Genomic DNA, 23332 nt, shown 5'->3' with positions numbered 1-23332 from the left:
ATATACTTGTTGCCATTTGCAGTTTGTGGTAACTCACCCAAAATGTCAGTAGCAATTCTCTCTAGTGGATAACCGGAATAAACCAGATGCATGGGTGCTTTATTTGACTGAGTTGCTGCTTTCCGCCTTGTACATACTTCGCAGCCAGATATGTAAGAGTGCACATCTCTTTGTAGCCAAGGCCAATAATATGACTGTCGAATTCGGCCTAGCGTTTTATGAATACCAAGATGACCTGCTGTTCTACAATCATGACAAAATTTAAGAACACTCCTACGTTCACTGCTTGGTACAACAGCCTGTAAGATATCTTGCTGTGTTGCCAAATCTGTCCATCGCCGGTACAAAATGTCATCATTTAAGACAAGTCTATCCCACAGAGCATACAAGGATTTTAAGTTATTGACTCTGGTGATACCGTATCTTTGTTAGGGCGATATTTTGACTCGAGCCAACCTTTGATTTTCCTTAAGTCTGGATCTTCATCTTGTAAACTTTTCAATGAGTGACCCAAAAGGCTTTTATCATCCATTTTGACACTACTCACATGTTGATTAACATCAACAGAGTGGTTACCTTTGCATTGCTTACATGGCGCACGGCTTAGGCCGTCTGCATTGCCATGCAGTTTTCCAGGTCGATGCTCGATTGTGAAATCATATGTAGAAAGGACATCCATCCATTTAGCAAGCTGCCCTTCAGGATCTTTGAAATTCATTAACCATCGCAGAGAGCTGTGATCAGTGCGAATGGTGAATTGTTGTCCATATAAATAGTGCCTAAAGTGTTTTACAAAATGAACTACAGCCAGTAATTCCTTTCTGGTAACACAATATTTCCTTTCAGATTTGGCAGGCATCTGCTTGCATATGCAATAGGTCGTTCTATGCTATTTTGTTTCTGAGACAACACTGCACCAATTGCATAGTTACTAGCATCAGTGTCAAGAATGAATCTTTCCTTAAAATCTGGAAGTGCTAGCACGGGGGATGTAGATAGTTTCTTACGCAGTATGTCAAATGCTGTCTGACAGTCGTCAGTCCACCTAAATAAACTACCTTTCTTGGTTAGGTCATGAAGAGGTTTAGCTATTGCTGCAAAGTTTTCTACAAAACGTCTGTAGTAGCTACAGAATCCTAAAAATGACCTCAATTCTGACACATTTGAAGGAACTTCCCACTCTTTGACAGCCTTGATTTTATCTGGGTGTGTTGCTATCCCCTCTGCAGACACAATGCGTCCCAGATATTCTACTTCTGTAGCAAATAGGTTGCATTTTCTAGCTTTCAATTTGAGCCCAGCTGCCAATAAGCGGTCAAACACTTGTGTAAGGTTTTCAATCATAGAATCTACAGTCTTACCAACCACAATAATGTCGTCAAGGTAGACCAAACAGTGTTGCCATTGTAAACCTCTAAGTACTGACTCCATCAGCCTTTCAAATGTTGCGGGGGCATTGCAGAGCCCGAATGGCATGACTTTGAAGCTGTATAATCCCTTTCTAGTCACAAATGCAGTCTTAGCTCTATCTTTATCAGCCATTTCTACCTGCCAGTATCCAGCATTTAAATCTAAAGTTGAAAAATACTTTGTACCCGAGAGCTGGTCCAGAGAATCATCTATTCTTGGGAGTGGGTAAGCATATTTAATTGTTACATTGTTCAATTTCCTATAATCTACGCAAAACCTGGTTGTTCCATACTTTTTCTTAACCAGGACGACTGGAGATGACCAAGGACTAGAACATTCCTCAATGACTCCTCTTTTCAACATGTCATCGACATGTTGATCTGCCTCAGCTTGCATATGGTTTGGCATTCTCCTTGCATGTTGTTTAATTGGGGTTGCTGGTCCAGTATCAATGGTGTGTTCGATCACTTTTGTTCGTCCTAAATCTGCGTCATTGGCAGCAAACAGGTGTGAATACCGCAAAAGTAAATCTTTAACTGCCTTAGCATTATCTGCTGTTAGTCCAGCAACAGACCTTTTATACAAATCTTTAAGGTGACTAGGAAATCCTTCAATAAGACAAGACTGACCGTCATTTTCATAGATACTGTCAACAGCTGACAGTGTTGCCACAAATGTACCTTTGTATATATTCTGTGCCTCCTTAGATGGATTCATAAGTCTGACTGGAGCTACTTTGTTTCCTTTGATTAACGTTCTAGCCACCAGCCCTCGATCTGACTCTAAGAAACGATCCGATGGTTCAACAATGCCGAACAGTGGAACTTTCTCAAATACAGGAGGCTTGACATTGCACATAGTAATCAATTCACTGCATGGAGGAATCGTGACATTTTCTGCTACTGTTATTCTGCAACATCCCAACTTTCCCTCAAAAGAAAGTTTTATCTGCTTTCCTTTAACAATCATTGATGCATTATAAACATCAACAAGACATTCATTGTTGGTCATAAAATCAAGTCCAAGTATTCCATCAATACCAATGTCTGCTACTGCAAACTTCTGATTAAAAGAGAAACTTGATATTGTGAGGGGTATTATGAGGGAGCCTTCAACTTTCATGGCTGTTCCATCTGCTGTGAGGATAGGCTGTGTAACTTTGGCAAGGTTTTGGTTAGCTCTCTCAACCACAGTATTGAGTATATCTGGCGAAATAATACTAAGTGTTGCACCAGTGTCAATCAACAATTTCACCTTATATCCATTGAGGGAGGCATCAACAAAAATACCAGCCTCACCTGCCTTGCGGCTGACACCAGTCCGGCTTGACGCATCCTTTGTTTTATCATTGGACTTTTCTTCTCTCTGTCCAGTCTTTGGCTGTTTAACAACAGGGTTTGCACCTAAAGACTCTTGATACTTGAAGCAATATCTCTTGATGTGAACTTTCCTCTTACAAAAATTGCAGATCACAGAAGATGACTTAGCAGGTTTTGGTTTTGTCATTTCTAGCTTCAGTATCTTCATCTCCTCCTTTATATCCTGTACTGCTTTTATCAGTGCAGTTATAGAGTCATCCTGCTTGGAGTCCTCCGCACTCTTGGCTTCTCTCAGATAGCCTTTACTTTCTTGTAAACGCTGTTCCGCTGAGTTGAAAGCGTCGAGCTCTACTGCATGCCGGATAGCATCATTCAGGTCCAATGGTCTGGCCTGCTTTACTCTTAATCGCATGTCACTATCCTTAAGGGCATCAATAAACTGCTCCTTAGCAAGGGTTTCTCTCACCTCCGTAGGGGCTGTAGGTTATGCCAAGTTTGTCAGGCGACGCATGTCCTGACCAAGCTCTGGTAGTGTCTCAGATGCTCGTTGTTTTCTCTCTCGCAACTGTGCTCTGTATAACTCTGTCTGGTTCGCAGGTGCAAACCTTTCTTCCAGTGCCCTGCATAAGTATCTATAGTTGCACTTATCTTCCCTTGACAAATTTCCAAGAACACCCTGTGCCTGACCTCTCAGAGCAACAGCTAGGTACATGCCTTTCTCTGCTGTTGTCCACTCATTTAATTCAGCACATACATCAAAATGGGACTTAAAGTCAATCCACGAGGAATTTCCATCATATTTGTCTGTCTTAACACAACCATTTTTTGACTTGTCTGTTCTAGCAGTACCAGTGCCCCAGCGAGTCGTAACATTACTCTCCCTTGGTAAATTGTAATCATATCTGGGTAGATCTGCATGATAGGGTGTACTAGTAAATGAGGGTCTATCTGTCATTCTATCAACACGTCTATCAGGATCTAGGGGACTTTCAGGCCTTTGATTTTCTATGGTGTCTGTCCTAATGTTTTTAGGTATTGCACCCTGTTCTAAGTAGTCTTGATCTTCAGTGGAATTCCGCATACTTTCAGGTAAACCTGAATCTCTTGCGGCTTTACTCCTACTTTTATTTATGCTCTCCTGAAGTCTATTAAACTCATCTTCAAGCCCCATTAATTCATTTTGCAGGTCTGTCATCATTTCAAAATATGCCACCCAATATAATGATACAATCTAACTACCAAAATATAAACAAAGCAAATTAAACAATGCAAGTGTATCTATTTGTTAAATCAAAATCCCGACGCTGCCACCAAATTTCTGTAACGTACCGAGCTACTTGTACTGCCAGGGGAAGGGTTCGTGCCTGGTCTTTTCCAGGGTTTTGGGTGTACACTAACAAAGTCTTATAATATAATTATTTTCTATTGATTGTCAAAAGTGATTGGTATAGCCTAACCTTACTTAGGTTAATAATTAACAAGGAATTTCAGGGAATCTAGAATATTTACAAACAAAACAAGGGGTATAAAAAAATATATATAATTGACACTGTGTGTGATGTACTGGTGCTGCCTTGTTCAGGTCGGACAGTACACACCCACAGTGACAATCCACTGAGGTCAACCACTCAGCTAAAATGACTGACCGTCCTCAGATTACCGCATATACTGTAGGCTGCCTTATTCAGGACGGACAGTATATGTGGTAGCCCTTCAACCACTGTGCACACTGTAGGCTGCCTTATCCAGGACGGACAGTGGACACAACGGCCTGGACGACAGTCTGATCAGCCACTAGAGAAATAAACAATGGCTAGCCTCTCCGAGGAGAGGCTACTGTGACACACTGACAAGCCAAAATGACTGCAACCTACAGTACCAAGAGGACAACCTCTCTATGGCCTATCAAAAACACTTATCACCGTTACGAACGGGCAAGCTCTGTATTGACACAATACCTTTTATTATCTAACTGTCTTCTTCTCTCTTCAGCTGATTTCTAAGTAAGCAGCCGACAGCTGATTCACTGTCGTATTTATTCCCTTGTATCACGTGACATAAACAAAGAAACTAAAAGAAAAACCCGGTCTGGGCCGAACCTAAAATATCCGGAATTATTACATATGCACACATGTACAATCATTATTTCACAAGTTTGACTTACAATGAGATATTAATAAAACACATACAAGTATGTTACCACAAAATTTGTTGCCAAAATATGTTTTTATTTACAATAAAATTAGTTTTATTTGAATAATGATTATTTGTTGTATTGATATCAATTGCAGATATCGGGCCTTTTTGGCAGACCTCGGAAAAACAGTTGATTATTCTCGTTAACGATTTTGTCAGACCTAAGTAAAACTAGTGGGGGGGGGGGGTTCAATGAAAAAAAATGAATCCCTTATAAGGATTTTTTTTTTCGAATTTAGCCGAGAAAAATACGAGGATTAATAAAAGCTGTTTCATAAATTACGTCCTTGATCTTCAATAACAAACGGATGACTCTTTCCTCAGATTCTATTTTAATGATTGTCCCTCTCTTTTCTCTTTTCTAAATACCATTTTTTTTTTTACCTTTTTTGTATTTTTCTCTTTTGTAAAGATAAATCGCAACTAATCCTGTTATAACTGCTACGTAAAGGAACCCATTCACGATGAAAATGACAATTTGTAGTTTGATAGATCCATCGAATGTCTCTGGTTCTGAATTTCTTAAGACATCGTCATCTTTAGAATCATTAAAATAAGTTTCCGTTGTAGTCAAAAGTCTGCAAAAAAATACGCAAATATACAAGCTGGATTAACATCATAAAATCCCATTATTAGTGAACAAAATATGTTTACATGCACCTCTTTTGGCAATTCGTATTAGCAACAAAGCAATTAAAGTCCAGGTTGAGTTGCAGGCATGCAGGATCTATTTAAAAAGATAAAAAATATTATATTTATTTTACCTCACAATTTTAAAATGTAAAGTAGTAAATATATGAATTGAAAAAAATTGTAATACTAACAGCGACCAAAGGGCCACATCGCTCAATTTAGCAAAAATAGCCATAACTTTTATCAAATCAGTTTTGTCTAATCAAATACAAAATATCTAGACAGTTTGGTATTGTAATTCATGTTTAAAAAGGATATTTTAAATTTGCTCTGCATATTAATCATATAAATAGTGCGTGTTTGGGGAGGTATCAGTTAAAGTTATAACTATACTTTCATAACAAATAATGAAATCTTATTGGTTTAGACGCAGTTTGTAATCCGTTCCGTAAAAATTCCTCCATCTATTCCGTACAAAGTTAACCTCCAGTTGTTGCCCCATCCTACTCCCAGGGATCATGATTTGAACAACCTGGAATCAACACTACATGGGGATGCTTCAGTCTGATTAAAATCACCCCCTTTTTCCTTACACACGTCAGGGTCTGCAAGGTATCGATAGGAGGTCAATTTCACACAACCTTAATTTCTGGCTAATAAAGGAAGGGCTTCTACTGCTTGAGCAAATCTATTGGAACTTTTTCGAAGGAGATTACCGTATTTTTTTTTTCTTGGCGAGAAACAAATTGGCGGATTTGGGCCTACAAGGTATATCATTAATTTCGGCGGATGTAATATTGGTGAAGCCTTTACCATTCGTTTAAAATTCTCTGTCAGTTTTTTTTAAATATTTGAGACGCTAATGTACTAAATCCTATGTTACCATTACAAGGTAGTAAAATTTGATGTCATACCCTGGCTTTACACACTTCAATATTTTCAAAATAAATAACTAAATAGTACTTAAACAGACGGTACGGTGCATCTTATAAAAAAAAAACAACTTGAAACAAAATTCCGATCGGGTTCAGTATTTTGTACTGCTCAAAAATCTATAAACTTTCAGAAAATAAAAAAGGACTAAATTTGGTATGGTCAAATATCTACACCCAATTTTATCGAATTTTTGAAAAGTATTGTATAAAATTCAAATCTTCATAAATCATTGTACAGAAGACGCCTATCACTGTAATCTTGACTTAAGTGTCATCATTGTTCATTCGCTTTTTATCCATGACGTCACCTGAATGACCTAATTCCCGCAATTTTGCACAAAATCAAACTATTGTCATTTTTCCTTGTATTTCGCATTCGGAAGTATAGAGCGAATGTCTGCTCAAGTACGATTTTAACGTATGTTAACGTTTTTTTCCTATCAATATACATGTCATGCTAAAAATGGTACTTGAGCTAGCCTGCGCTCGATGTTTCCCAGCCGGAAAACCATCAGAAAACACCCATATTTTGCTAAAAAAAATCAATTTATCAAAAAAGGCAATCTTTATGACGTCATTCCTACATTCTGACGTCACCATGGTGAAAAACTTATACACATCTTTTTTTAAAAAAACCTTTATAAAACTTTAATTCTGGGTGCAAAAAATGCATATTACCGCACACAGTCCTTTCTCCATTAAATCGGTTTAATTGTATCATTTGAATTATTCATGGTCAATATATATATATATATATATATATATATATATATATATATATATATATATATATATATATATATATATATATATATATATATATAAAACTTTTAAAAACACTTTCAAAATATTTCGACCGTGTTACCGGTCTTCATCAGTCGGTGTTTATTGTCTATAGCAACACAACGTAGAACATATACTTTGACGTCACAATATGAATACAACCTGGCAAGTGACGTCATACAACAATATTGCGCCAAAAACATATGAAATATAGGTGAGAGTCTATAGAAAGCACATTGATAGCCGTAATTAGTACATAAACAAGTAATATATGAAAAATGTATAGATAACGGGACATAAAATAAAGGAAATGTCTATACAAACTAGTGATAATGTAGTCTAAAGACAATAATGTTCCCTTTTGTTTATACCAAAAGGCATATAAGTATTTAATTTTTTCTTCCACAAATTTTCTCTGAATTTTCTGTAAGTTTCATCTTTGTACAATTTTTCAATACCTATTACAGAATAATCCTCAACTGTGTGTTCGTCAGTATAAAAATGCATTGCTACAGGGTCGTTAGTTTCTCTCCTGATCAGTGACAAATTTAAAACATGTCTTTGATATAAAGTCACCATCGTTTCCCCAACATATACAATTTTGTTACACTTTTTACAAAACACCCTATAAACAACATTACTTGACTTGCAATCGATATGATTTTTAACTTGAAACGTTTTGCCCTTAGAATCTTGAAATTGGCCAGAACAAATAATATATTTACACATAACACATTTTTTTGCACCACACGGTTCGCATAAGTTTTGTTTTTTAAAAAAGAGGTTATTATATTTCTTATGGACCAATATGTCTTCCAAGTTTTGTCTCTCCTGAATGCCACTATAGGTGTGTTATGAAACGCAAGTTTAAGGCGGTCGGAATTTTCGAGAATTTTTTGACGTTTCTTTAATATTTGATGAATATTTGGTTGTCCTCTGGAATAGTTTAACACAAACAGAACACGGTTACACTTTTTGTTATTTTTTCTGTAGTTCGATAAATCCGAGCGGTTGAGTTTATCTACCTTCGCCAGCTGATCCTCGACCTCCTTGTTGGAATATCCACATTTGCGTAAATTAGTTTTAATTTTCTCCCGTTGTTTGAAATATCCCTCATCTGTTGAGCAGATTCGGCGCGCACGGATACCCAGTCCAAATGGTATAGATTTTTTTGTAGATTCAGGATGGTTGGATTTTTTATTTAGGTACATGTGTTTGTCAGTGGGTTTACTGTACAGGTCGGTAGAAAGAAATCCTTTTTCAATAGAAATATTTACATCTAGGAACTCTATGCTAGATTTAGAAAAGCGTAGATCAAGCTGAATATTTGGATGTTTACCATTTGCCATTTTATGGAAGTGTAGGAGATCGGCTTCTGTCCCTGACCAGATTCCAAATATGTCATCGATATATCTAACATAAAACAGAGGTTGTACGTTACACTGTTCCAAAAGAATACAGTCCCAATCCAATATATATATACACGCATAGTTTCTGCCAAGTTTGGATCCAATAGCAGTTCCTTCTGTTTGAATATATTGTTTGTTGTTAAAACTAAAATTGTTATTTTCCAGGCCAGCATCCATCATCTGTAAAATGGTATTTGTGTCAACTTCTTTTTTCTGTCGTTGTTTTAAAACTTTTGCTATTACTTTCCGCGCTTCTTGTCTGGGTATACTGGGATACAGCGCTTTCACGTCCATACAAAATAATATTGAGGAATTGGATAATGGTTGATTTACGGTAGAAAGTTTTCTTAAAAAATCCGTAGTGTCTTGTACATAACTTTTTAACGATCGGATTGCCTCCTCCAATTGCGATTATATATATATATATATATATATATATATATATATATATATATATATATATATATATATATATATATATATATATATATATATAAAATAAATAAAACAGAATGCAACAGTCCAAATTAAATAAATTGTTTACTGTTAGCGCTTTCAGCCATGTCGGCTCTTCAGACAGTTATACAAAATTAAAAACGTTGTTTGTAACGTTGTCAATGACGACGTCATTGACAACGTTACAAACAATGTTTTTAATTGTGTTGGTTTTGCTGTGTTGGTTGCAACGAGTTTCTTTTTTAAACTATGACTAACATGCACCAAACTATGGGTTTATGTTGATATGATTAATGTTTAACATATACAAAGGACATAAAATGAAAATATTCTGGAATAGTTGGAAATATTTTGGAAACGAGGAAATATGTATTTTTTGTCAACTCCATTTTTCCACATCATCAATCTTTTAACACCAATGTATTGTAATATGCATTGCTTTTGCTTTGCGTTATTGCTTATTTCAATTTTTCCCAATATTTGTAACTTATACATTTCAATAAATATAATTTTATTTGTCAAGAGAAATAAAGATTGCATTAAAGGTCGTTTGTAAAATGAACCCGTTTTGTTTGAAACTGAAAACCAAACAAAAGATATTAATTGGATTTAATTATTTATTTAGCATATCATTAAATAAACGATAAATATAAAATTGTGTAGGTTTAACAACCGCCAAAACTGACGGATGTTCCCTTAAAAGACCTTAATAGCAAATAAATTGTTTGAATAGTGACTTTGAGCCGTTGATGCATGAGTCTTGATAGGGTTTTCACTAGCAGAGTAATTTTTTTTTCAATACGTTGAAGGGAAATTGCGATATTATATTACTCACATATGTCACATACAAAATTTTAATGAATGCTTTCTGATAAAAATTGTAAATACAATAATTTACGAAATCAATATTGAAATGAACGAGCCAACACAGCTAGAAATAACTTGAATTTTACGTTACTCTTGCGGTGTTTACAAGGGCGCCATGTTTCTTTTTTTAGTTTTTTTTCTGTTTTTTTTTCGGAATTCTTGTTTTGTGACATTATCATCTTCTTAATAATGGTTTTTGATGTAAACAAACATAAAACATGTACTTGTGCATATGTATACTTATTGGATCAGCGTTTCATTAATCAGTAAGGGTATCTCATGTTATGTGTTTTCTGGGCGTCGTTTTATTCTATATATTATAATATAGATATTTGCATATCTCCGCTTGTGCATTTAAAAAGGGTATTGATACAGTACTGATCAGACCCAACCTAACAGAAAGTAAACCCCAACTAAACCCTGGGTTTACTTTCTTGGTTTACTCTGGGTTTACTTCGGGTTTACAAGAGTGGACCCAGAGTAAACCCAAAGTAAACCCAGAGTGGACACAGAGAGTAAACCCAGTCAGAAGTATACCCCTGAAAGCAGACGCTAACTGTGTATTCGGAATATACAAAGGGTAGGAATTACAGGCAGTATGATAGTAAGATAAAATACAAGTCTGCTTCACACTTCAGTGCATACAGTTGACCTCAAAAGCAATTTCAAAGTAAACCTAAAGTAAACCCCGAGTGGACCCAAATTTTCAATAGGTAAATCCAGAGTAAACCACAAGTAAACCAAAAAGTAAACCCGGGGTTTAGTTGGGGTGTACTCTGGCGTTAGATTGGGTCTGATCGGTACTGTATATTAAATTCCATGAAAGAGCTTTCATTATTTTGGGGGTTCTCGAATGCCATGATTACTGATCATTGCATCATCTGATGCCACGGTCCGGATTACATGTATGCATAGCTCTTACTACATATAGAAAATAAATAATCAAGTGTTGTATTTATTTTATCTTTTTATTTATATATTTCAAGTTTATATTGTCAAAAATTATCATTAAGATTAACAACATAATAATTGTATTTAATTTCATGTGTATTTCATTATCATATTCTAAAAAATGTATTTTTTTAAAACCTTTTGAAAAAGAAGTACACCTACATTTATAGATCTCATCGTCGGTGTATGGCTCCGTAGGACAGCCGCTGACAAAACTCTCAACACAAGGATAATGGTTCAGATCACCTGTACCCTCTAGTCGTACACAATTACCTGTCAAAAGATAATTATCAATGTTGATTGTGATCTTAAAGTCACCAATACAATTGTCATTGTTTTCAATTTCTCATTCGTCTTACATTTAACAGAAATGGGTCATAAATATATGTTTATAAATAACATAATAACATAATAACGCAACTACGCAATAACACAATACAATGTAACACACCTTACAGCCTACTCAATATTCAGGGTCATGAACCCTGGGAAGCATTCATTATTGTTCCCAAGGGATACAACTCTTGAAAACGTGCATTAACTATACTCTGTTTCTTAATCTTATTAAAATAAATAAATTGAGAAAAGTTTTCAAAGTATTTTAATTATACATAATTCGTATCACAATGAGTATAAGGCCTGAAAAATGCATGAAAGAAGTACACTATCAAATATAGTAGGCTGGTACATATACTTGGTGAATATTATATTAGATGTATATTGCCTGTAGGTACATGTATAAATCTACACAATTGCATACAATTAATACACTGTATTATGTAAATTGAAAAACAAAATACACAGGTTGCAAGAGATCTTCTTTAAATGAATTCTCCTAAAATGAAAGATGAAATTGCATATGTCATTCTTTAAAAAATCATAAAACTAATAGACTTGCAGTTCAACATAAATAAAGTGATATATAAATGGATAGGATATACTGTACAGCAATTTAAGATTTAGATGTCATTTTTCACATGAAAGGTAATTAAAAATCAATCACTATATTCGTTTCAAAAACTCCATACCAACAAACAATTAAACAATGAAAAGGTTGCAGAAGGCCTATTTGTATCTAGTTTAATATAATGAAAATAAATTAATGACCCTGTATACATCATTCGGTAAAAAAGGGAATTGACATGCTGTTCAAGAAACTAAAATGATATGTTACAGAGATCAATAGGATATAATGTGCAGCAATTTTAGATATAAACGGTACAAATTTCAAAGGCTTTGTTTCCAAACATTTGATTAAAGGGAAAACACTTTTATATTTTAATTCCTTTTTCGCCTTAGATTAAATAATATTCTAAGAAAAATATGAATATTTCTATTTGATGGCTAAAACTGAAAAAAAGTTTGTCAATTTTTTCTGTTCATGAACAAGACCTATACATTTATCAGACACTTTTATATATATTATGTCATTTCCCATTGTAACTGGGTATTTTTGTTCGATTTGTATACAAAAAAGTATATTAAAAAACTTATATAAAATAGTAATGCTAAATTTCAATTAAATAAAGATAGCTGTTTCCAATATATGAATATGTTATATAAAAACAAATTATAGATGGATAGGAAAGATACAAAATAAGTGCACTCGATACAAAGTATGCCGGTATTCATTATGTGAACACTTATTGTTGAAACAATTTATTCAGTAACATTTAAAGTGCCCACGTCTCTTTTATGTAACATAAATGAGAATGTTATGAATGATGTGATTAGAACAAATTCTTCTGTGGTTGGCTCCATAAATCTTGAAAAGATGGCTTGAGTTAGTAAAAAGGCAGAATAAGGTTCCATCCTAATTCTCATCCATTCCATTCTAGAAATATTCATTAATGTCATGGTATGGAAACTTAAATAGAATAAAACATAAAGTGTTAAGAGAATTCATTTTTGCAAACATTGTGCACTCATCAAATACTTATATAGTCAATGAAGTTATTTTAAGAATGTGCTATAAAGTGATACAGACAATGTAATATTGTGAATAATGTATTACATCATTTTGCCACTAATTTGAATATATATATATATATATATATATATATATATATATATATATATATATATATATATATATATATATATATATATATAAAACTTAAATAAATGAAAACACAAAGATCGAGTAAAATGTTTTACTCGATCTTTGTGTTTTCATTTATTTAAGTTTTATATATATTTCACCGACCACTGAGGTTTTTCTTGGATTTATATATATATATATATATATATATATATATATATATATATATATATATATATATATATATATATACAATAAAAAAATGTCAAAAAATAGTTGCATCATGTGCATGTACTTTCAGTTATTTTAAAAGCCATAATAAACAATTTAGTCCTACAACACACTTTAACACAAATGCTTATACAAATGAAATATGTTCTTGTATACCAGTATCAAAGTCACAAGTGATTTACTTTTTAAAGCAATATCACTTATACGGCAAAATCAGGAAACCCGGGTCAATCAAGTCTGCACACACGTGAAAAATGTAATGAATCAAATACATGTAGTTAAAACAGAATCACCGGAAACCATCTGCTTTTTCTACCAACTGGTGTAATTTCAAAGATATTTAGATTTCCAGTGGACAGAAAGATATTAAATATATTGAACAAAGATCAAAGTCATAAACACTTTAATGTCTAACAAATGAATGATTGTATGTCAGAGTTGCAACTATCAACATTATATGTCCATCAAAATAAAATCATTTTAACAAGAGCTTGGACTTTGGTTAGTTGTGTCAAACAGCAATGTGACAAAGGTAAGTCTATTTCATTTTTGGCCACTAGCCATTCCTTTTTGAAATCAACAAGATTTGTCTGGCTTTTGAGCTAAGACTACCCAGTCGGTGTATATTTTATTTGAAACCAGCGTCATTTTTAACTTGTTTTGACGCAAGAAATAGATCGTTTGTCCAACTGAAAGTCCAAGGCCTTGTTAAAATGCTTCTAAGATTGCATCAACAACAAAACCTTATCTGTAAAACATATTTACATCATAAGAAATTCATTGTATTTCTGCAAATCCCATTCTCTCAGAGAGTGTAAAAGATATTTCTTTAAGTTTATAACATTTTCAAACTCATTGTATTCCTTTCAGAGGTTCCCACCACTTCAAATACCGATTATCATGCAGTGTTGAAACAAGATGCTCATACAAACCTTTCTCTTTTACACAGGACAATGTGGCTATTTAGATGACCTTGCTTGGCTTTCAATCATTTATCTACATATGGAGGACAAGTTGTAAGTTTATTAAATGACAAAGAAGTACCGTCTGGGTTTCAGCACACTTGACTGGATCATTAGCTATATTATATTGACAATATCTCCTATATTCCTGATCTTCAGATCATCTGGAGGCCGAGGGAAATAGATATACTATCATTACAAAACTAAATGCTGTCATTATCAAAACAAACGGTGTGTCCCAGATTACACTTTTTTATGGGCACATGCAGTATCTGAGACATGGGTCGAAGCATTACTATGATAACAGCCATAACAACTCATTGAGTGGGAAATGACATATAACTATAAAATTTGTCATGGCTTTTCATACTCTCTCTCTCTCTCTCTCTCTCTCTCTCTCTCTCTCTCTCTCTCTCTCTCTCTCTCTCTCTCTCTCTCTACATCTTTGTCAGCAATGATATTGCATGCATTATGGCATTATTGAAATATATATATGGTTCATGGAAGCAATGCAATCAATAATGTACACTGTAATTACAGTCTCTCTCTCTCTCTCTCTCTCTCTCTCTCTCTCTCTTTCTCTCTCTCTCTCTCTCTCTCTCTGAGTCTATCTCTCTATCTATCTCTCATGCTCTCAATTTTAAAATGTTATATTTACTAAACAAATGCAGACCCTTGATTCATAAACACTCTCATCGTTAAAAGTTAACAGTTTAAAAGAGTTACATGTATCAAAACTACATGTACGTATCGAGGAAATTTTGTATGGAAATGATAGAAGCCAGTGAAGACATGACTGACACAAACACAATATTCTATGAATAACATACATTGTTATATTCAGTAGTAAATTCTCAGTATATAACTCTATATAGACGAATAGTCAATAATTATAACATTAGCTCGTCCGAAAAATATTGACCGGTCAATATTTTTTAATTGTTATACTTTCATGTTAAATACTGAAATCTGATTGGTTAAGACGCAGTTAATAATATTTACTATTACCCTCAGCGTTAGCAACGCACTTGGCAGCGGGTAACATTAAAAAATGTTACATGCGCGAAAATTATGCGCGTACGGTTCGCTGTAGTATTCACTTTATTCCTATATAAAAGCAGTAAAATTTTCTTAAAAATTTTAAAAAAGACATTCAGTATAATAAAATAAATAGTGCCTGTTTGGGAGGATAACAGTTGAAATTGACACCCCTCGAAAACCATTGTCAACCTCCGCTTCGCGTCGGTTGACAATGGTTTTCTCGGGGTGTCAATTTCAACTATTACCCTCCCAAACAGGCACTATTTATATAATATCAAATTGTCATAATAGACAGTCAGGCAAGGCAAGCAAACAACAGATGCGCAATGCGACGGTTTGCTATCATTACGGATATAAGGATTTGCGAATAACTTTGAAGTAAAATCAGGTAGAACATCTGTATGTTAATTCTTACGGGCGGCGGAAAATCACCAGTTTGATGCTGAGGATATTTTGGAGATGAAATTTGCACAAAATTGAATTCGTGAATTCTTTGTTGAGCTGAGAAAATCACGACGATCTGTTTTTAATTACTTTCTTAAATTTTGGTTTGTTTCTTCATATAACAAAACAAATGTTGACTGTGTTTTCGGGCAACATTGTCTATATATTAGCCCCCTTGGGACGAAAATATTGCCCTCCGCTTCCCTAGTCAATATTTGTATAATATTTCTTAACGTATGCTACGCACCAATATGTGTAAAAACTGACTATAATACACCTACATACACATTTCATGCTAAACATGTCTTTCAAGTCACGTTTCACAACGACCATTATTTATTTCCATTTCGGTAACACATGCAGTGGAATTATTGCACTGCAGGTTTTTAAAAAGGTATTTATCTAGTTGAACATTGTAAGTGAGTATGTTCTTACCGATACATGACTACCCCTAGCATGTTTCAGATTGTTGACAGAATCGAAAACTGATATTTATGTGGTTTCATGTTGAACAATATTTAACGAGATAAGACTAATCGGCCCAAACTTCGAATTAACATTAATAAACAATTGTTCTGCAACTTTGAATAATTTAAAAAGCTTGCCGTTAGAATAAACATAAACTTTTACTTACTTTTTCGATCTTAACTCCTCTCTCGATTTGCAAGAGTCTCGAACTGGTCTCGTTAAAATCCCGTGAATGACGTATTTAAGCGTTTTAGTTTTTCATTACTATAAAAATCAATAAGGCTGCTATTATGCTAATAAGGCTGTGAGGTGTGAATAAAATTATCATTAAGTATTTGAAATTAATACTATTCACACTTTTCAAAATTGATTTAAAGAAACAAAGATTGGTTGACCTTTTGAAAAATGTTAGATGTTATACATCTTGGAAACAACGTGTTATCCTTTTACTTATTTCATTTATTCATCTTTACAGATAAATCATCTATCATAGAAATAATGAAATAAATCTTAAAAACTTATAGTTTAATGCCTTTCTCAAAAAGGGATCTTTTTGTGTCCGTGCAGAATTCAATCAGATTTGAAAGGTTTCTATCTGGAGCACACAAGTATCGGCCGTTTCCACTACAGTTTCTTGTTCTCGCTGCTGTTCCGAACTCAGTTGCGTTTTTTGGACATATTTCAACCGGATTCACGTCAAATCGGTAATGTGAAATCTATTTTTAAAAAAATCATAAAAAATAAGTAAAGTATACAAATATCAAGGAATTAAGGTCTTCAATACTTCTTCATGAGCAATTTATTTTATCCTTTAAAGTACATGCAGGGGCAAGGTTACGACTGTATTTGTTAGGGTTTTTACCATACTTATCTAAGATATTTTTAATAGTCAGTCAACATTTTAACGCCAGTTGTAAAGATAATACAATATTCATATCTCACAATACTTAATAAAGATATTTTGTAAACAAAGGTCGAGCAATGTTTATGTTACATGTGTTGTGTTTACTTTAAAAAGTGTCAATTTACCTTATTTTTTCTGTCTGCAAAACAGGTTACGTACATAATTTTATAGTTGATAGTGTAATCACTTTTATTTCCTTGCATTGTTTTTCTAGCAAGCAAGATGTTAACAAAAATCATGGTAACAGCTTAATTACAATAAAAAGAATTTTGAGCTCTATATCTAGGTTTTGACTTGTCATCTGACGTTAGCAAATCTTGATTGACCATTTACATACAGTCACCTTAACCATAATTTTTTAAACTATACACTATTACATAGGATATTATTTAAACTCCCATATAAGCATTGAAAGCTCATAGCGTTGTAGACAATCTCATGACACATTATTTGATTATCATTCGTCATAGCATACCAAAACATATCATAAACCATAATTTAAACTCGATTTTAATGATTAGTGGTAAACTTTAGCTTTTCTATATTTTAATTCGAAATATTTGGAATATTTCTGTATGTGGAGGCAGTTTTCTTAAAATCTTATAGCATAGCATATACTATCACACTATATCATTAAGTCTTTCATTTCAATTTATCATAGCTCAGCATACAAATATATCATAACATTTATACAAATCCAATAGTATATTATTAATATTGCAAATTAAACCATAGTATAAACATGTAAATGATATGCATAAAATGATTGTATATTGATCAATCATTGTAACTTTTCCAAATTAAATTATGAAATTTAAAAACAAAAATTATGACTTTTTCCAATCAAAACCCATTTCGGTAATGTACATGTAAATATTGTAATGTATCTTCTAAAAAATCCGAAAAAAAACCATATTTTGCCTATCTGGACTCTGGATATGCATGTCAATTGACCAGTTATATATGGACGAAATAAGAATCACAAGCTACTTGTAAAAGAAATGATATCTTCTACTTTAAGATAACAATACTTCTGTTAACCGCAATTTGATCGAAGTCAGCCTACTATTCTTCATATCAATGACTAGATTTAAAAATCATTGTTAAACGGGACCTTTTTGTCTTACCAATGGGTAATTTATTCATTTACAACTCCCCTTCATTTTCAATTGGTAAATAAATCATCAAAAAAAATTGTATCCGAGAATTATTTTAATCTTTAACGCTTTGGTACATTCACCGGCCAAATGTTTATGAACTCATTCTTTTTTCTCAACGTACATTTTTTTCATTTATAGCAAAACTAATTTTTAAAAGTTTCTGCTGTCCTTTGTGTCAGATTGTTGGCCTTGGTATGTAATTTTCTTTTTGTAGGGGTTTTTGACTACTTAGTTTAAATAATAAGTATTTAAATCAAAACATTACGATTGATTAAGATCTACATAATGTCATTTGCAATGTTCAAACTAGCAAATCTTAACATCAAATCGCAAAATGCAGAGGTTGACTCAGAAATAAGAATTTTCAGAAATATTCTACTATTTTTAACAAGGCATGATAAATTCAGACATTATTAATCTAGATTCTTTTAAATCGCTCAAGAGATGGTTTTTGAACATTTTTAGAAATTGCTGGGCTTATATGAAGTATAAAGTAAAAATACAACAACAAAAATTGAGATTCTTTTGGCACCCAATTGTATAAAACAACTTGAAAAACTTTAGATACCAGCTTAAACATAACTTTAAGAAATAATATTTAGTTTCTTTGAGATAAATTACAAATTTCAATAACAGAAAGAACACATTATTTGAATATAATAGAGGCTTAACTTTTAAATGATTATCATCCCTTTTGGAACAAAAGCAATAATTTAGATTGTTGTTTATAAATTAAAAAACATTTCAGGCCTTTGAACCCCTTGCAAGATTTGCAGTGATAAACATTGTTTTTAAAATCATACCCTCTATTCTTAACTATGAACACAAAAAGGTGGAAAATAAAAGAGTAACAACTTACTAACTCACTGTTTACAAATTTGACCTTTCGAAATCCCTTTTTGTTTAAATGTAGATTATCCTCTTAACATTTTTCGGGGTGCTTATATTGTCTCATATTAACCTTATAATTGACAGCAATTTGATAAAACGTTACACGCTTGAATTCAATTGAGCATGTAACCTTTCAATACCCACATTTCATACTGGACACCTCATATGGGTCCTTTTTCAATTCTGAATGTTATTAAGAGTTTTGACTTTTCAATTCCCCTTTCTTAAAAGATGATAATTGAAAATGCCTTCTATTATAAAAGTTCTCAATATCAACTTTAGTATCAAGCGTCTACACATACCAATCGATTGCACTAATTTTATCCGACGCTCTCTTGACACTTATCATGCAGCCGACCAATGTATATATATTTTTTAATTATGTGGCGCTTGCGAGATAAAATGATTTCCTTACGTGACACAAAATGGCTTCAGAAAATTTTACAATAGACTAACTTGATCAAAAAATTATCTCTTACAGAATAAGACTTCTTATATTTTCTAAAGAACTAAATCAATTTACATTGAAATTTTCAGAAGAAAAATTTATTAATGATATCTTCTTAAGACAAAATTGATCGGGAGAAATAGGGGTTTGTGTGTTCTGAAGGATGTAGACAGGGAATAAATTGTAAACCACTATATATTCGTAGTTTATTAAAGTGAAACAGATATAAATCAAATATAGCTGGCTTTATATCATGCTTATACATTTAACAGAAAACATTAATCTTAACTAAACAAAATGTTCAGAAGAGAACTACATATAACAACTCAATTAAACCACTCTCTTAGCTTATTTACTTATTAGAATACACACATAGTTATCTAACAATTGCATTAAATGTACACCAATCTAAGATGAATGGATTTTTTATGCTAGATTTACTAGTAATTACAAACTTACTTAAAAACAATACCAATATAATAAATAAGTTTTCAATCATCGTACTTACAGGATTTTCTGTTGTCATGTTAATAGCGTTCATGACGAAAAGCAAGAGTAACAAAGCGAACTCCATATTTGACAGGCTCCTTAAGCTGAAAAGTGTAAATCAATCACTTTAATTGCACAACTTTGAATTAACACTATCTGAGGATGTTTCCACACAAGTTTCAGCTTTCCTGGCTGATTAGTTTCTGAGAAGAAGATTTTAGAAGATTTACTCTATATATTCCTATGTAAAAATTGAATCCCTCATTGTGGCCCCACCCTACCCGCGGGGGTCATGATTTTCACAACTTTGAATCTACACTACCTGAGGATGCTTCCACACAAGTTTCAGCTTTGCTGGCTGATTAGTTTCTGAGAAAAAGATTTTTTTAAAGATTTACTCTATATATTCCTATGTAAAACTTCGATCCCCCATTGTAGCCCCACCCTACCCCCGGGGGTCATGATTTACACAACGTTGTATCTACACTACCTGAGGATGCCTTCACAGAAGTTTCAGATTTCCTGGCTGATTAGTTTCTGAGAAGAAGATTTTTAAAGACTTGCTGTATATATTCATATGTAAAATTTTGACCCCCATTGTGGCCCCACCCTACCCCCGGAGGTCATGATTTTCACAACTTTGAATTAACACTACCTGAGGATGCCTTCACACAAGTTTCAGATTTCCTGGCTGATTAGTTTCTGATAAGAAGATTTTTAAAGATTTGCTCTATATATTCATATGTTAAATTTCGATCCACCATTGTAGCCCCACCCTACCCCCGGGTGTCATGATTTTCACAACGTTGTATATACACTACCTGAAGATGCCTTCACACAAGTTTTAGATTTCCTGGCTGATTGGTTTCTGAGAAGAAGATTTTAAAACATTTACTCTATATATTCCTATGTAAAACTTGAATCCCCCATTGTGGCCCCACCCTACCCGCGGGGGTCATGATTTTCACAACTTTGAATCTACACTACCTGAGGATGCTTTCACACAAGTTTCAGCTCTCCTGGCTGATAAGTTTCTAAGAAGAAGGTTTTTAAAGATTTACTCTATATATTCCTATGTAAAACTTGAATCCCCCATTGTGGCCCCAGCCTACCCGCGTGGGTCATGATTTTCACAACTTTGAATCTACACTAACTGAGGATGCTTCCACACAAGTTTCAGCTTTGCTGGCTGATAAGTTTCTGAGAAAAAGATTTTTAAAGATTTGCTCTATATATTCACATGTAAAACTTCTATCCCCCTTGTAGCCCCACCCTACCCCCGGGGGTTATGATTTTCACAACGTTGTATCTACACTACCCGAGGATGCCTTCACACAAGTTTCAGCTTTGCTGGCTGATGAGTTTCTGAGAAGAAGATTTTTAAAGACTTGCTCTATATATTCATTTGTTAAATTTCGACCCCCATTGTAGCCCCACCCTACCCCCGGGTGTCATGATTTTCACAACGTTGTATCTACACTACCTGAGGATGCCTTCACACAAGTTTCAGATTTCCTGGCTGATTGGTTTCTGATAAGAAGATTTTTAAAGGGTTACTCTTTATATTCCTATGTAAAACTTCGACCCCCCCCCCCCATTGTGGCCCCACCCTACCCGCGGAGGTCATGATTTTCACAACTTTGAATCTACACTACCTGAGGATGCTTTCACACAAGTTTCAGCTTTGCTGGCTGATTAGTTTCTGAGAAGAAGATTTTTAAAGATTTACTCTATATATTCCTATGTAAAACTTCGACCCCCCATTGTATCCCTACCCTGCCGCCGGGGGTCATGATTTTCACAACGTTGTATCTACACTACCTGAGGATGCCTTCACACAAGTTTCAGCTTTGCTGGCTGATTAGTTTCTGAGAAAAAGATTTTTAAAGACTTGCTCTATATATTCATATGTTAAATTTCGACCCCCATTTTGGCACCACCCTACCCCCCAGGGGTCATGATTTTCACAACTTGTGTGGAAGCATTCTCAGGTAGTGTAGATTCGAAGTTGTGAAAATCATGACCCCCGCGGGTAGGGTGGGGCCACAATGGGGGGTCGAAGTTTTACATAGGAATATATAGAGTAAATTTTTAAAAATCTTCTTCTAAGAAACCAATCAGCCAGGAAATCTAAAACTTGTGTGAAGGCATCTTCAGGTAGTGTAGATACAACGTTGTGAAAATCATGACACCCGGGGGTAGGGTGGGGCTACAATGGGGGATCGAAATTTAACATATGAATATATAGAGCAAATCTTTAAAAATCTTCTTCTCAGAAACTAATCAGCCAGGAAAGCTGAAACTTGTGTGAAGCTAGATGCTGTCATTTGACAGTAATACCCGCATCAAGTGTTTGCCCCTAAATAACATTGTTTTGTACCAGTTTAATTAAAGATGAAGGCCACATGCAAGCTTCGGTAATACATTTAAAAATTATAATTTTCATAACTGAAGGTCGCTTCAGTTGATAGAATAGAGCATAACATGAATGAAAACAGTGCCAATACCGAAGAAAACAAAATGGCACGTCACATAATATTAAACGTTTTTTTCAACCTCTTGCATTTGCCAAATCATATATGGATTATATATGTCCTGCGTAATGGACACTAAAGGAATGAACAAGTATATATAAACGAGCAAGTCTTTTGTTTTAGTATAATCTACTTGTAATAAAGATCAAACTTACCCCATTAATGGCGTTTCGAAAGTTATCTGAAACCGAAAGTATAAAAAAAAAATTGGAAATACCCAAGTACTTTTATTTTCCACGAAATGCATTCCTTGTGAAATTACAATTATAATTGAACTAAGATCCCATTGGTGCTTAATACAATTTATAATTACACGAAAATATGTACATGTTAATTTGGACCAAAATTAGTTTAACCAAATTATACATATGCTAAATTAAATATGCTTATGTTGCTTTTCTTATGGAATGTGTGTAAATGCATGCATTTATTACCTAGGTTTTGTTTGAAGCTATGATTATATATATACTTTAGATAAATTTTCCAAATTAATAGTTCACTTATTGACAGGACACATATCATTAACTAAGCCAGCTAGACATCTAAATATACTAACTAATCATGAAAATAATGCTGATTCAAATATTTTAGTATTTTATTTTCCATTGCTTAAGATATATTGACAATCAATGATTACATATGTAAGTAAATTCTATTTATTTGTGTGCATAGGTATGATAGATACATTATTAGTTTTTTTTAAAGTGGTTTGACTATTCATATTTCTAATGGCAAAATCAAACACTGTTCTACACTACTT

At 33.6% G+C, this 23332-nt stretch overlaps 1 pseudogene; it reads right to left on the bottom strand.

Annotated features, from left to right (window-relative positions):
• Positions 1-5257: 5257 nt before the first annotated feature.
• Positions 5258-22732, bottom strand: LOC128185227 (uncharacterized; annotated as a pseudogene).
• Positions 22733-23332: the final 600 nt, after the last annotated feature.

The sequence above is a fragment of the Crassostrea angulata genome, chromosome 5, assembly GCF_025612915.1.
Source record: "Crassostrea angulata isolate pt1a10 chromosome 5, ASM2561291v2, whole genome shotgun sequence".
Taxonomy (NCBI): Eukaryota; Metazoa; Mollusca; class Bivalvia; order Ostreida; family Ostreidae; genus Magallana; species Magallana angulata.
The sequence above is the reverse complement of the archived record's forward strand: the minus strand, read 5'-3'. Positions and strand labels throughout refer to the sequence as shown.